This window comes from Colius striatus, chromosome 9, assembly GCF_028858725.1.
Source record: "Colius striatus isolate bColStr4 chromosome 9, bColStr4.1.hap1, whole genome shotgun sequence".
NCBI classification, from domain to species: domain Eukaryota; kingdom Metazoa; phylum Chordata; class Aves; order Coliiformes; family Coliidae; genus Colius; species Colius striatus.
This window is the reverse complement of record NC_084767.1, coordinates 27,214,690-27,231,473: the sequence shown is the minus strand read 5'-3', so window position 1 is coordinate 27,231,473 and position 16,784 is coordinate 27,214,690.

The following is a 16,784-nucleotide window of genomic DNA, read 5'->3' as shown; positions in this document are numbered from 1 at the left end:
TGCGACTGTTTTGTACCCTGCACTATTCAGTGTGGTAGTAATAAGTGAGTGTGGTAGTAGTAAGTGATCCCACAGCTCATGCAGGGATCCCTTCTCTCAGGTAAAAGAAGACTATGGGTGGCTGTAGAGCACTGTCTGCACTGAAGCTTCTAGTATGGGCTTTGATGGTCCATCCATTTTCAATGTCTGTCCATGTCCATAGAGACAGTATCTGGCTTTTAATCTTCCCGTTTTGCCTGCAATGAGACCACTTGAGGGTCATGCACAATCAATACAAAAGCTTTTGTAGCTATGGCAATAGTGGTCTACAATCATCAAGAGTATTTTCTTGTTTCATTTCAGAAGTAGTTTGTTTGGAGATAGCACTAAAATTCAATTAAAGAGGGGCAAACAAAACAGCATGTGAAGCCAGCTTGTTAATTGTGTGCAATGTGATTTTACTGGGTGATGCACATACCCGTGCATGCACGTGTGACCAAATGTCATGGGATGTATAGAAAGATTGATTAAAAGCGTGCCTTTCCACATCTGTGTTATATTAGCTCAGAGAGAAAGTATGCAGCTTAAAATCACTGTGGATAATTAGCCTGGTATGTTACTTATCAGAAGGCACCCTTTCCTAGTACAGCTCAGCAGAGAAGGCAGGAGGAATAAACACCAAAGTTGCTTATTCACAAGCAGTGTCTCTAGTTTCTGGCAGAGGTTGACAGTTTTAATAAATATACTCTGGACATGTTAGCAGTGGCATAAAAATAACAGAACTTAATATCAGCCTGGCTACTGTTATTTGGGTATGTAATTCCTTCCATTAAAGCCAATAATAAGCAGAGGTGAGAACAGCTTTCACATAAATGCTGGTGAGAAAAGCACAAGTCAGTTGAGCAGGGTTGCAGGGAGAGCCAGTCCTGGTAGCAGTAGGCAGCTGAAGGGCCTCCTGCTTTCAGAAAACCTTTGTTTGGAGAAAATTGCAAAATCCAGATCCTCAGAGGGGGCAGCGGTGGGGGGGGGGGGGGGGGAGCAAATGGAAGATGTTGGCATTTTTAAAGGGAGGATAAGATAACAGACTATATAATAGGACTCACTGGGAATCAGGGGTTTTCTGTAAGATTTTGGTATATTTAGCCTGATAAAAGTATCAGTCAAGCGTAATATTGATGATGGGATGAAATACATCTACTCTGAGTTACATCCCGGGCGAAGCCAGTGCCTGCTGGAAAGAGGTAGGCTGCATGGGTCCTCAGCTTTGGTGGGTGTTGGTGTCGTCGTTTGGTTCACCTGCACACTGCTGCCATCGTAAGATGCCAAACCCCATACTTTAAAGGGTTTGTATATTATAAATCAGGCAGGTAAGACAGTGAGATAGTAAGAATGAATAAACAAATGAACATTATATGCTGGGGAAGTAGTACAGTTGGGTGATGCTTAAATCTAGCTGTGCTGGAGAGATTTATTGGCCACTATGGTTTCCCTCCTATGGAATAACCCAAATGCCACGCCAGGTGGTAGGGGCTGCTCACGGCACAGCCCCAGTACTCTGCAGGGCATGTGGAGCTGGGCCCCCCTGGGTTGCCTCCCCAAGATCTGGCACTGCCAGGAAAAACGAGATCCTTTGCTCTGTTTATGTCTCTCTCCTGTGGGACGGAGCTCAGTACGTCGTTCTGCCATCCTTGGAGGAGAGATTTTCACTCCCTCCTTAAAGTGGTACAGGTTATTTGATTTTTATTCACTTTGGGCAGTGGTGTTGGATTATGGGTAGGTGCAGACTAATGATGACTGTCTTGCTTCATGTGAGCCACAGTGAGTGTATTCTTCATCCTTGTGTGCTTTGCAAGCATTCAGCAGTAAATGGAATGAACAGAGAGGATGAAGAACAAAATGAAATCATCCCTGCAATGCAGTTGCCCTTTGCTGATGATAAACTGAGCTACACATGTAGCATACACTCCTGAACAGCCACTGCAGCAAAGTGTTACCGAGGATGACAGCAAAAGCAGCGTGTCCAGAAAGCTCTCTGCAACTGTATTACTCACAGTGTCACTGACCAGGCATTGCTGGCACTGACAGCAGCAGCAAAACTGCTTGGGCTTCAATCTCGTTCTCAAAATGGTCTTGTTCTCTGTCTTCTGGGGGAAAAAAAAACACAACAAAAAACCAATGAAAACTTCGTTCCCTGTAGAATCCTTGAGAAAGGTGTATTTGCCCACCTCTCTGACCTGTCGCTGAGGATTTTAACCCTCCTTCCCTGAGCACTGGCTTAATTAGTGCCTGGTTCTTCCCACACTTCCCAAGCACTGGAGAGCATCAGTCCATGCTGCAAGCCTGGAGCTGCCTTGCATGCAGCTGCCCAGACATTCAGTACACTTAGAATTTTCAACTCCTTCTGGAGAAATGTGTATAGATGTAGAGTTGGCTAAGCCATGTGAGGAGCAGGAGCTGCTTTGATGGGCAGCTTCTCTACAGTTATGAAGTAGAGCAGATGAGGGTGTGGGAAATTCTGAGGCTGACTTCCCTACATCTAAGCTTCAGTTATGCAGTGAAACCTGGAGGAAAGACCCCACATCAGCACCAACTGAGCCCACCATGGCAATCCCAGGTTGGCCGTGGAAATCCAGGTAACAGCTTCATTCACAGAGCAGCTTTAAATGTCTACACAAGACTCAAATAAGCCTTGTCACGCAAGAGAGATTATTAGCTTAGAAGTAATCCCATGCTGGCAGATCCAGGGCTTTGGGCCAGTCAACTGCCATCTCACCCATTCCAGGCCTTAGAAGCTTTAATGAGTGATATGAATGGAGATGGGGGTAATGATGGGAAAAGAGTTGGTGAGGGAAGCAGCAGAAAGTACTTTCGGCTCTGCTGATGCACCTTTCCCAAGCTAGGCGCTCTGAAGAGCAAGTGATGCACCATGTTCTCTGTTTCTGGGGTCAGGCAGATGCCTGGACAGCAGATGACATGTGCTTCCAAGCACAAATGAGCAACACTCCATACCCTAGATATGAAATGTTGTATAAATGTGAGATTCTCAAACATCCTTTCCCAAGGTGGGACCCTGCAGCTAGCAGGTACTTCTGGTGGGCTTAGTTTTGCTTTATGGCTGCAAATTTTCATGAGGATGATGATAATTTTCCACAGAAGTTTAAGTTTGTTTCTGTGAGTACTTGTGTTGGTGAGAACACCATCAAAATGCTGTACAATGGGTTGCTCTTCAGCAGCTTCAGGAGGCACTGAGTACTTAAAATAACTCAGACTCTCACAGGTGAAACAATGTAACGTAGGATCACAGGTGAGCAGTGGGGCTGAATGCATTGCCAGCCCTACTATTAGGACTTCCCAAAGGTTGAATGCAAATCCGACCTTCCCGTAACAAAGATTTGTGTGCAGTTATTCTAGGGCTTGAAATAGGAGACCTGAAGATATTTTGATCATGTGATCCTATATGATCCATAGGGAAGAATGAACCTCTTTGTCCTCCATATGGACGTGTGTTTGTTGCAGGTGGTCTGTCATCTTATGGCCCTCTCTTTGCTTTGCTGAGGTACGGAAAATCTACACCACCATTTTTGTTTTGTTCCAGGCTGAATATCTGTAAGTGGACATCGGTCACCAGGTCTTACCTCCATAATCCCAGGTTGTTCCAGCTTTTCCTTCTGCAAGGTTGGTTGTCCCAGTGACCGTTCCTCCCCACAGCACAGGATAACCTACCAGGCTTCTCCATCCCTACTCCAGTATCCATCACCCCAGGGACTTTACAGAGAGGCTTCCAGTCCCTCTGCTCCCCCTTGATGATGTTGTTTTCCTGCTCCCCTGGGCCCAGCAGAGCCTTTACCCTGGCGCCATTGCTCTGAAATCTCATCTGACGTTTCCTGAGGGCTTCTTTTCCGATACGGACTTCCCTCCTGTTTGCAGCTGGATGCCGACCTTGCTTTTCCCCTTGTAGCTCTCCCTTTCTACTCTCTTGTGGCTTTCTGCCCCACTCTCCCCTTCCTGTTTCCCTAGCTGCTTATCTCCCTTTCTTCCACTCATTGTCCCCCATTCCTGTGGACAGAGTCAAGCCTCCTGCCCTCCTCTGATGGGTACCAGGGACGTTTACTTCCTCCCATTGCCTCATGTCCCCTTTTGAGGTAGTCTGCGAGTATCAGTTACAGGGAAAATTGCCCAGTCATTGGAGAACTTAAACTGAAATGCCCAAGAGATCTTGGTATATTGTTGACCCTGTGGCAGCCCTCATGATTTAATGTCAAATTCCTCTCCCCACTCCAGACTGCCAAGAAATTAAAGTGCTGTAGCTGCTGAGAGAGAGGTCTGGCTTCTCCTTGCCTGTGTGGGTGAACAAACTATTCTTCCCTAGCTTTGCCCCTGGAAATGATTGCATCTGAAAACAGAGAAAAACAAAACAACTCCAGCCCCTAGTCAGATGATTAATATTTCAGGCTGTGCAACTATTCAGTTGCTAAATATTTCAGCTCAGGGCTTACAGCTTGCCAATGGAGAGCTGGGTGTTATTAGAAGAAATATCGGGTAGCTTTAAACATCATGGTGTGGGAAGCCCTTTGGCTGATATCTGAGTAACTCATTGCACAGTGTTGCCAGTTACTTCTTTAGCACAAAACACAGCACAGAGGTTCTTTAACTTAAAGAAAGAAAGAAGAAAAAAAAAAGAAAGAAAATAAAGGTGTTATCAGTTTCCAGTTGAATTTCAATCTGTGATTTTAGCACATCCATTTTTTTTAATGCCGTAGCGTGTCCTGTCTGCAGCTGGCAGGAGGGCTGGCTCTGGACCAGGCTGGAAAGGCTCTTCAGGTTGCAAGTTTTGCTACAAAGAGGTTTCCATCCATTGGGCTTGAGTCTGCTGTGACAACCATTTGATATCAGATGGAGCCCAAAATAATCTCATGCCCTCCAGGTATTTCAGGGAGTAGTGCAGTTTAACTGATCATCAGACTTTTGGTCCTTCGCCTACTTAAAATGCCAATGACCACATTCCTGCCATCATTATCTTGAAAACAGGTTAACTCAAAGGTCTTTAATCCTTGAATTTTCAAGCTGAATCCCTGGTAACTCTGGTAATCCATTGTAAAGTCTCTTAATTCTCAGAAGATTGACTCCCTTCAGCTAAAATTCTTTCTTGCTCTTTTGATGTCCCTCCCCATGATTTGCATCTCAGTGTTTTTGAGAATTTAGATGTCTCTGGAGCTTGATTTACATTTGTAACTAAAGCTTTGTGAGGGATTGGGGGAATATGCATGAAGAACCCAATAGTGAATAGGCTTCACAGGGCTTAGCTGTGGGGGTTTCTTGCCATTCCCCATCCCTCTGGGACCAGTCAGATCTTTGGCTTCAGGAGAGTTCATTTGTCTTCCTTGGGCACTGCTTGTCAGAGAGGGGGAAGTTTCTCCAGTGCTGTGTCAATGGGATGAATAGGAATAACAGGAAGTCTCCTATCATCGGCTACACAAGACTGATGGGCACCTTATGTGCTTTCAGGCATTTAATTTACAAGAAATAAAGGCTGGAGTTTGCTGTTTGTCCTAACCACCACTTAGATGTGTCTGTAAATTACCCTCTACTATAGAGAAACTCTTCTTTCCCTACTTCTGTGTAATAATTTACAAGTAATTCCAAGTACTGTGGTGTTCTATGTAGCTAGCAATTAGTTCTGAAGAACTCTCCCATTCCGAATATCAAACTCCATACATGCCCTGAAGTCTGTCCAAAGCTTTTTGTATCCTCCTGCTGACTGACCTGAATACATCTGAAATACAGTGTGGGTTTTTAAAGGTGGAGGTTTCAGCAAGGAAGGAGTTAAACTTTTCTGCCTGGAAGCAAGGAAATTCTTCGTTTTAGTGCAGACATTTTTGCAGGGTTAGAGGGCTGAATCAACCAGGGGAAATTAATTCATACCCTCGGTGTGCTAGAAGAAGGATACACGTCGCTGCTAACAAATTTGCCAAAGATGGTTTCCAAAGGAGCCAGGAGACATGTCTTTACATTCAGCTGTATTTCAGAGTATTTAGTTCCTGGAAGGCTGAGAGGAAAAGGTAAATGTCAGGGTATTTCTGTCTTTGCTAGCATATTAATGGAAAACCTGTTTAACAAACAGCTTTCCCCTTCACTGCTCCAAGTCTGTGCTCCCTCCCCAACCAGACCAAAGATCTCATTCAGTCCCTCAGGGCTCTTAATACACTGTTCACCAAAGAGTGTCTGGTGACCTTGCAGACTCCAAAGCACTCTTTCTTTTTTTTACATCCCTACCTCCTACCAACATATCACTCTCCTTATTTCCATGTGCTCCACTACATTTTTTGGTACGACATCTTCCATATTGCACTTCTTGTCCTCTCCTGGGCATTTCCCTCTGTGGCTATCCCCAGGTGACATAGGAATGCCCCTCTGCACCAGCTGCAAGCCACAGGTGACTCTTGGCCTCTGCTCCTCTGCTCTGCTTCGCTAACAGCTGCATTCATGGCGATTAATGGCTGCAGGAGTGATAACCACCAGAGCAGCCTGGAAGATGTGGTGGGGAGGGGAAGGTGGGGGCAGGGCAAGGCTAGTGAAACTGGGGATTAGAAATATAAAACCATCTATGCTGTGTGACATGCTATCTTTCCTAGGCTCTTCAGGCCAGTAAATACCGTGCTGAATGGAACTGGGAGCAAATTTGGCAGGGAGGCAGGAGCGGGCACTTCCGCAGGCTGGGAAAGTCAGCTGTGACTTGGAGGCTAAGCCTGGCAGCCTCCTCCTCTCTTCTAGAGTAGTTGAAGTGCATAATGCCTTCCCCCTAGCTTGGATAAGAGTTTTATGCGTGTTGCCGTTAAGAAGATGAAAAAATATTTCCTTTCACTTTTCTGATAAGGAAAAAAATCATCTCGTAATGGGCATTATGGACAGGCATCAAAGGAATTTTCTCCCCGTGCATCAGGTCCGTCAGTCGCTACAGAGGAGGTCATCGGCATTGTTGTTCCTAATCACTGTAAACTAGTTTGTTAAAAATATTTTTACCTCACAAATGTTTCTAAATCTCCTCCTTCTTCTTACAGTATCTTAAGGTACGCAGGGTATGCTCATAAAAGATATTCACTTCTAGTATCGTTATCCACAGATACCTTCAAACATCACACTGTCACTCATGGAAAAAGCGTCTAAGTAACTTTTTGCTGGAAGAGAAGCGTGCATCATTGCCAAGGACGTACTTTTACCAGGTGTTGTGCTCAGCAAAATGCTAGAGGTCCTCTTGGGTCTCTGGCACGCTCGCTTTCCATGCTGACACCCTCTGTTGAGTCTTACATGTGTGTTAGGGCTGATTCCCATTTGACAATGTTCTTTTCCTACTTGCAGTCTGCTTTTTGAAGTAGCCACCCTAGTGTCCATAAAAATTACGAATCTAATTTGATGGCACTTCATAAAACTCTTTCAGATGTCTCTTACTCTTTTTAAAAGCATTTTGCTTGACCATTTGAGAGCAGGAAACAGTCCAGGAAAGTTGCTAAGACTAGAAGTTGCTTCAGCTCTTTCAGAAGAGAAGCCTGATTTCCATCTGATGTCAGTGTTTGATGACTTCCACATGCCCTGTATTTTAAACAACCTAATCTGATCATATTCTAAGAGTGTTTGTTTGGACTGTGACTGGTTCAGGAGTTATTTGATATGCTTCAGTGCTACATAGAAGATGAATGTGTGACACTTCCACCTATAAACTCAACTGATGTAGATTCATTTCATGCTGTAGTAATTTACATGGTTTGGGTTAATCTCCCCTTAAATCCCATACTTTTGAAGGCAGACTTTAGATTTTTACCAAAAAAAAAGTAAAACATTGAAAAAACCATCTTCTGCAGTCAGTTAAAGAATGTACTCTGAATAACTTGGTAAAAGAAATGTGCCTGATTTCCTAAGTACACCAGCCACAGAGCTTTGAGAGTCAAGCATATTTTTCAGATGAAGGCTCCATTAATTTTGGAATATATGCTTTTTTTTTTTTGAGATAGGAGAAAATTGTGTTATGGCTTGAAATACTGTAGTAAAAACTGAAACTGGAGGAAAGAATTATATGCTAATATATTATTCCAGGGATGCATAAAACTCCAACAAACACAAATTCTGACTTGTAAGGTAAGTTTGACTTTTGACAATCCATTACTTGAACTAAAGTTGTCTTTTTTAAAAAAAAAGAGAAAACCTCAGAATGTAAAAGTGTTTCTTCATCACCATCTGTACAAAAAAGTGAGTTTCAGCATTGAAACATGGCCAAAATGGGCTACGGGGCTGTTGTATGTCAGATATGTTTCACAAGGACTTTCATGTGTGGTAAATTTTTATCACAGGGTCAGAGAATGGTTGGGGTTGGAATAGACCTCTAGAGATCATCTAGTTCAAACCCTCTGTTCAAGCAGGTCCAGCTTGGTCAGGTCACCCAGGAGTGTATCCAGACAGGTTCTGAAAACCTTTAGAGAAGGAGACTCCACAACCTCCTTGGGCAGCCTGTGCCAGGACTCCCTCAACCTTACAGTAAAGAAGTTTTTCCTTATGTTTAAGTAGAACTTTTTGTACTCCATCTTATGTCCATTACCGGTTGGCCTATCATTGTAGGCAACAGAAAAAAGTGGCACCCCATCCTCCTGACATCCACCTTTTAAGTACTTGTAAGTATTAATGTGGTACCTCCTTAGTCCCTTCTCCTCTAGACTAAACAGCCCCAGTTCCTGCAGCTTTTCCTCATGAGGAAGATGTTCCAGTCCCCTGATCATCTTGGTGGCCCTGTGCTGGACACTCTCCAGCACTTCCCTGTCCCTCTTGAGCTGGGGAGCCAAGAACTGGACACAGGACTCCAGATGAGGCTTCACCAGGGCTGAGGAGAGGGGAAGGTGAACTTTCCTCAACCTGCTGGGCACACTCTTCTTGATGCATCCCAGGATGCCATTGACCTTCTTGGCCATGAGGGCACATGGTTAGTTTATTATCAACCAGCACTCCCAGGTCTCTCTCTGCAGAGCTGCTCTCCAGCGGGTCAATCTCCAGCCTGTACTAGTGCATGGGGTTGTTCCTTCCCAGATGCAGGACTCTGCACTTGTCCTTGTTGAACCTCATGAGGTTCCTCTCTGCCCAACTCTCAAGCTAGCTGCAATCCTGCTGAATGGCAGCACAGCCTTCTGGGGAATTAGCCAGTCCTCCCAATTTGGTGTCATCAGCCAACTTGCTGAGGGTACACTCTGTCCCCTCATCCAGGTTGTTGATGAAGATGTTGAACAAGACTGGCCCCAGAACCAATCTCTGTGGAACTCCACTGGCCACAGGCCTCCAACTCGATTCTGTGCCATTGATCTCCACCCTCTGGGCTCTGTCATTCAGCCAGCTCTCGATCCACCTCACTGTCCACTCATCCAAGCCACACTGCCTGAGCTTTCTGATGAGGATGTTATGGGAGACAGTGTCAAAAGCCTTGCTGAAGTCAAGGCAGATGACATCTGCTGCTCTCCCCTTATCTAACCAGCCAGCTATACCTTCACAGAAGGCTATCAGGATGGTCAAGAATGATTCCCCCTTGGTGAATCCACGTTGAGTCCGCCTTTATGTTTTGTGGACAGGGACAGGTTAATGTTTAGCATAGCTCACCTTTGGGACTTTAAGCCATGCACAAGTCAGGGACTGGGGAACTAGGGGAGGCTGGGGAAGAAGTGGATGTGTATCTCAGGGGCAGAATCACTTCAGGTGAGTTATGTACTATGCAGGCAATTTGAAGATAAATGGCAGCCAGCTCCAGGTGGGATAAAAGATAGAATTTAAGCATAATAAAGTAGGGATTTGTTACATCTGTGTTTGAATATATCTTACTTGTTTCCAGGAAGGCAAACAGTAAGTGTTTTAAGCCCAGATGGTAATGAAGTCCCATGCAGACACTCACTCACTGGCCCTCCCCACATCTCCCATAGGATGAAGAGGGAAATCAGATAGGAAAATCAAAACTCGTGGGTTAAGATAAGAACAAATAAACATACTAAATCAAAATATAGTAGCAATAAAAATAATAAAGTATAATAATAGTAATTAAGATAAATAAAACCCAAGGAAAGATGAGTGCTGCCCAATGCAGTTGCTCACCACCTGCTGACTGATGCCCCCTTGCTCTGCTCAGCAATAACCAAAACATTAAAAATATAAAGACATGACCTTGATAACATGTTTATATTTGTTTTTTATGATGATTTGTATTTTAGGGGATATGTTAGCTTGTGCCAATAGCGTGCTTTTCACTTGTGACTCCTAGCAGCTGTCCATAAAACCCAGAACAGCTGAAGAGTTTAATTTATCTGTGCCACACATGGGGGTGTGTAACTTCAGCGTAGGCAGCGGTATTTTCCCTTCTGTCCACAAAAGGCAGAGCAATAACAAGGTGGAAGGTTTTCTTGTGCACCAATATATTTAGTCACAGAAAGATCTGTCCTCTGAGACCACAGCCACCTCTGCCTCGAAGGAAGAGGTTAGGCAGTTATATCTTGAGCACATTTCAAATTCCCTGTTAAATAGCAAATTACCTTGAATGGTGAGGATTAGTTAACGTTGGCAGTATTTTCCATCCCTCTGCAATGATAACAGTCATTTAAATATTATTTTTCAGTATTTTCAGTCTGTCTTAACAATTACAAACATGATTTATAAAGATTTATGTTTTGCCTGTGGGTTTGGACAGGGTATATGATGCATTCACCATCATGCAAGCCTGTAAAAGAGAGGGAAAACCTCTACTCTAGATTTATGTTTTGGATCTCCAGGCTTGTGTCCTACAATGTCTTACTGCTTGCATGATTCCCCATAAAAGGGACAAGCCCTGGTGACCTGACAGGGGACATTTTCCTGCATAGCATTGTACAATCGTGAGCAGCAACAGTTTGGCATCAGTAATCTGCAAACACTTCACACCAATTCCTGTGTCATAAAAATTCTCACATGTTAAAAATAGGAATCTTCCTAAAGTGTAGGCTTTCTTTGGATTACCTGTTGCCCCTTTTCAATATGTCAACTTCAATATTCACATCTCTTTCCACAGCGAGAGACAAAGGATGTGCCTGCCAGTTCTTTAAAAAACAAAAAAACAAAACAGAAAGAAATCAAGTTTAAGCTGTAATTACATCCAACTATCACAGCTAATTAAAGCTATGCCTAAAGTGGAGCCAGGGCTGCAGCTTCCAGGAGCAGTGTGATGTTAAATGCCACCAGCTGTAGCCCATTACTGGCCCTCCCAGTAGTCAGAGAAAAAAAAGGAGTAAGTAGAGGAGTTTGATAAAATGTTAGGTTGTAGAGTATGACCGGGCTTTACCTATGGAAATAATACAAAAGATATCATTTTACCTTGGAATGGAATATACTGATTAGTTTCTTTGTGATGGTGTGTTTGTGTCATGTGCTTTGACCAGGGTAAAGGTCTATAGGAAGGAAAATCTCTTCGTAGAGGAATTGCAAACATTTTATGAAGCTTGCAAATGTCATTCCTAAAAGTTACCCAGAAATAAATGACCGTTCTAGCCTCATAAGAAGGCAGCATGTTTGGCTATGTAACTTTTTGATTTTTTAAATAAATTTCTTTCCATAATTCTCACTTTGTGCCATGAGATCTGTAATCAGCATAAAAATGTATGTACATGAACATTGGAGCCAGGCAACCTTAAACAGGGCAAACTGAAGGTTTTGCTCTAATTTCCTGACAATACTTATTTTCGTAGCTTGGCTATGAAGTTCTTGACTATGCTGAATTTGCCTTTAGAAAATCTTACTTGTACCTTTTCAGGTTTTTCAGGGCCAAATGTCTACTTGCAGTAGAGGATCTGCAGGTTGGTTAAGCAAGCAGAAGTTCTGATTGAAGCAGAAGATATTTCTTAGGAGATCCAGATCTCCCTGATTACCTTTGATCTCAGAGCACTGAAGAGCAGTTTCCTTGTGGCTGTTTAAAAAATCTTCTCTATTTGCACTTTTTCAGCAAATGCCACATGAAACTGTAAGGTATACTCTTAGTTCTTGCATTAACACATGCCAACAAAATCAAAGTGCACTCCTGGTTTTAAGTTGTTCTGATCATTGGTGTGTTTTAACTCTTGTTGGGACAGTGGGACTTTGTTTCCAGAAGTTTTTTGACTAGGAGTTTTAGGGATAAAGTAGTTTTCTGACAGGAGTGTGTTGATGGTAGAGAATTATGCTGAAGGTTTTCATGTCAGAGATTGCTGATAGTAGAATATTTTTGGCAGATTTTAATGCAGGAATTTGTTGATTGTGTGGTGTTATTGTAAGAGGAACAATGAGTTTTAAGGTGCAGGAAGTAATGGAGGATGCTAATTTAGTGTAAATTGAGGAAAACTTGAAGCTTTGTAGGTTGCAGCGTGGAGGGCAACAGTGAGATGGGCTGTGCAGTGAAACTGGTGTGGAAAGTTAATGCAAAGTGGACCGAAGAGGACTATGTGTAGCTGATCTGTTTCCCAGTATCTTAGATGATAAGCTTGAATCTCAACAAACTCAAGACAATGTGAAAGAATTGTAGAAAAATCTAGTCTTGAGCTGTAGCTTCTGTTAAACAACAGCAGGTTTTTTCTCTCTCCAGAGAATACTTGAGTAGAAGTGGATCAACAGGGATAGATATTATTGAAATTGGTTAATTACTGTAAGGATTTGTTATGGGAAATGAAGGGCATCAGCTTCTCTAACATGGCTGGCATCACACCACCACAATTATTTCCAACACTTCGCTCCAGTGGATGTTCTTCAAGTCTCTCATTACTCAGATGAGTTTCAGACCAGGCTCCAAAGAGACTAAATAAGTGCTAGGAGCTATTATTATAATAATAGCTTAATCTATAATTACTTTCTATTTAATTTGGAAGCGGTACAACCTAGTTGATTGAAATACAGTAGCTACACTGTGGTAAAACATATCCATTTGTTGGAAAAAGTTAAGTTGTTGGTAGGGAGCCATGCAAATACACAAACAATAATGACTGTCTTTGTTAAAATTAGAAACCTTGACTCTTAGTTCACAGCTATATCTGTAAAAGTTTAAAAGCGTTTAGGTTGTCTGTAGGCTCTTTAAAATTCAGAGCAAAGTAGGAAATGGTCATGTGAGGAAGTTAAGAATGCTGTGGCTGTTTTGTGGGTGAGGCTTGGTACCTAGCACTAAGGATTTCCTTTCATCTGTTTGATATAGAACATCAGTAAGGACATTCATTATTTAGTGAAAGAGAAAGGCCAACACAAAGTCTCAAATTTTATCCACTGTCACCTTGTTCACCTTGTTTTCTCAGGATGCCAAATGTATTCTACAGGCATTCTTCAGATCGTGAGATATGAGGTGAATAAGCTTCAAGTGTGCCAAGTAAAAGACATTTCTGTTAATACACATTCTTCCTCTATCTTCTTGATTACCATTGTGGCTTGTTGACATTCTTGATATTCTTGGAATCATGGGTTTGAGTTTTCTGGTATGTTTTTTCCAGTATGTTTTTTTATTTTTTGCCCCATTTGTGTGCACTCTCAGAGGCCCAGGAAAGACACAGATTTCTTCTTTCATAACTCCCAGAAACATTCATGAATTCTGCCTACTCAAAATTTGTCTGCAGGATACATAGTAGAAATGCAATTTTTTAAGCAAATGGAGTAATATGTTGGTTAAGAATGCATATAAACAGTTGTTGTGATTTTTTTTTTTCATCAGAGAAATCAGCACATAAACCAGAAGTGCTTCGCATTTTCCTGATGCTTATGAGATGCTGCCTAACTTGTGGGGTTTTTTTCAATTATAGTTTGAAAGGTTGTTAGGGCCTTGATGTGACTTGTGTAGACACTTTCCCTGACTCAAAGTCATTTTGAAAATAGGTTTCTCTTTGAGGTTGTAACATGTCAGGTTGATGAGAGAGTACTTGTTAAGAAAACAAATCTACTTTTAGGCATACAGATGAAAAATATGCTAACTATGCATTCCCAAATGACCTTATTAAAAGTTTTGCCCTTTAGATATGAGGGGAGGACTATGGGTTATGCTACAAATCAAAGGCTTAGTTGGGAGGCAAATTTCTCTTTTTCCCTGAACTTTAAAGGAGAATGCCTAGCTTTGTGTTTTCTTTTGCACTTCTGAATGGCTGCTTGTTCATACATGTGTAATTCATTCTCCAGAGAAGATGTCAGACCTGTATTATCTGACTAACTCAATGGGAGTATGGCCAGATCATCTTGCTTGAGTCATCCAAACAGTAATACTTCATCAGGCAGACAGACTTCTGGCTTATGACTTGCAGTGCTTGAAAGAGTTAGAGAAGGAACAAGAAACACCCTGGATGCTTTTAGCCACATTGGCTCTGTTGGTACTGTGCTACAAGCAATATGCTGGGAAGTTTTTCCCTTGCCTTAGCTGTTTGTCATGGAAAAAATGTCACAATAGGATTTTGTACCAACATGGAAAGGAGGAACTTTTGTAGCCTTGGAGAAATGCATTGGCTAAGAGAAGTGCTTCCTACTAAGCTCTGACTCTGTGATGTATCTCATCCATTACTGATGGAGACAGAGCGTTTCACAAAATATCTTTTCGGAAATGAATGATGAGTTTAGTAGCATGGATCAGTGTTTCACAGAAACACTATAAAAGTGTAGTTAAGTGCCTATTTCCATTTGAACTTTGCTTTGTTGCTGTTGTTTTTTGCTGTTACATTTGTGTTAGAAATGAGTTAAGTTTTTAAATTTGAGAGAAGGAATTGACTGGAAGCCAAGGATTTTTGATTAGTCCAATGAAGGGGGAGAGGCCAAAAAGCTTCTCATTCTTAGTTCCCTTCCTTTTTTCAAAACTAATGCAGATATGTTCCTACTGGCAGCTTGTAGGCACAAAGCCGCTCTTTAGTATCCAAATAGGAACACTTTAGAAATGTGAAGATGCCTTTCCACACAAAGTATCTTTTTCTTTTTTTTTTTTCTTTCCTTCTGATGTGTTCCACTATGTAGGCTCAGAGAGCTCTCTGAAATGGCAGATTTGACCTCTTTTATGCTTAATTACCCTCTTGCTTAGCTTAGTAAGAATGTTTAGGTGATGATGTCCAAACATCTGCAGCAACTATGCTTCTAGGTGCATGACACGATCTAGGATGATTTTCCTATCTGCGAGAGGTGGGGTACGTAAAGAGAGTCTTCCAAGAGAGTGGAGCCTGCAAGAAACTAAGTGCTGCCCCATATTTTGACTTTTTATTGCTCTCAGACACTTAATAGCTCCATTAACTGCTGTGGTCTTACCACAACTGAGCAGATGCAGAATTACAGTACAGAAACCTAACGGGGAAACAAACACTTGGCTAACCAGGACAATGGGGATTTTGTGAATTACTTTTTAGAAGAAGAGACTGAATGCTTGTTGTGCAATGCTTCCATCAGAAGTGGAACAGTTCTGAAAATGTGGCTGTGACAGCTGCTTTGAAGCTACTGGTACCTATGATCTGCAGCCTGTGGGTTGCAGGCTGATTAAACAGCAACAGCTCTGCCCCCTCTTTCTCTACTAGGAGCCCTTAATCTGAAGACACTGGGCACTATGGGAAGGCCCTTGCAGGTGTGATGTGTCCAGACAGTATGTATTTTCAGTATTCAAAAATATTTTGCATACCGCACCACGTCATGTAGGGTACAATAACCTTGTGTAGAGCTGCACTTCAAAACCTGGCCTAGCAGCTGATGGGTTAAGAACTTACTAGCTGTTTTGCTAAGAGCTAATTTTTTGTGAAACTTCATCTTATGTTTTCTTGGAACTCCTAATAATGCATGAAATGAATAGAAATGTGGAATAATTCAGGTTTGGAGAAAGTAATCTAATCAGATTAGATCAGGCTGCTCACAAGCTTATCCACTGCAGTTTTGCACATCTCCAAAGATGGAGATTCTGCATTCTGCTCCAGTGTTTGACCACTCTTGTGTTGAAAGTAATTTTCCTTATATTTATTGTATATGCTATTATCTGTGGTATTCTAAGGTCTGCCAAAGGCTGGAGTTTAACTGGATCTGTAGCAAACAACATAAAATATATCTATTAATATATTTGTATAACAAATGAAGTCAAAATAAAAACTGTCTTTGAGACTGAAAGTCTCATTGAAAAAGTTTTTCTTGAGTTTCTGACATTACCCACAAACCCTGAAGCCCCATTCTACCTCACCAAAAGTAAAGCAGCCCTAAAACTGGATTTCTTATCTAAAGCAGTGGAGTGATGGAGTCCATTGCTGTGATTTGACATGAGCCATTACCTTCAGTGCACTAGAGATCTGTAAAGGCGGCATGTGTGTCCCTTCTCCTGCTTTATTCTAAAATGCAACCTGAGATAATGGTGTGATGGCTTGAGGGCAAGAACAAGTAATGGAGGAGCTTTAATGCATGTATCCCTTAGAAATGACATAGGGCAGGAGGAGTTTGACACTGCACAGTTGCTGAAGATTTACAGCTTTCCCTATCTACCCAGGCAAGAAACTGGCACTTTTATGTTGTTGTTGTTATGATCAGTGTTTGGAATTCCAGCTATTTAAGTAGAGATAGAAGATACAATGGGCTTATTAATACTTTTAAGATAAACTAATATGCAATTGTGCAGGCAAACAGGAACTAAAGAGGAAAAGAGGCGAGGGGGAGCAGTGGGGAAAGTACTTGCAATCTTAGACTTCTCTCCAGCATTTCCCAAATGAATTCTGTATCAGGCTGCTGGAACAGCTTCAACCTTAAAACAGGATACAGATACACACAAAAGAGAAAATACTGAGCACAGGCTGTTCAGGAGTCTGCTTGAA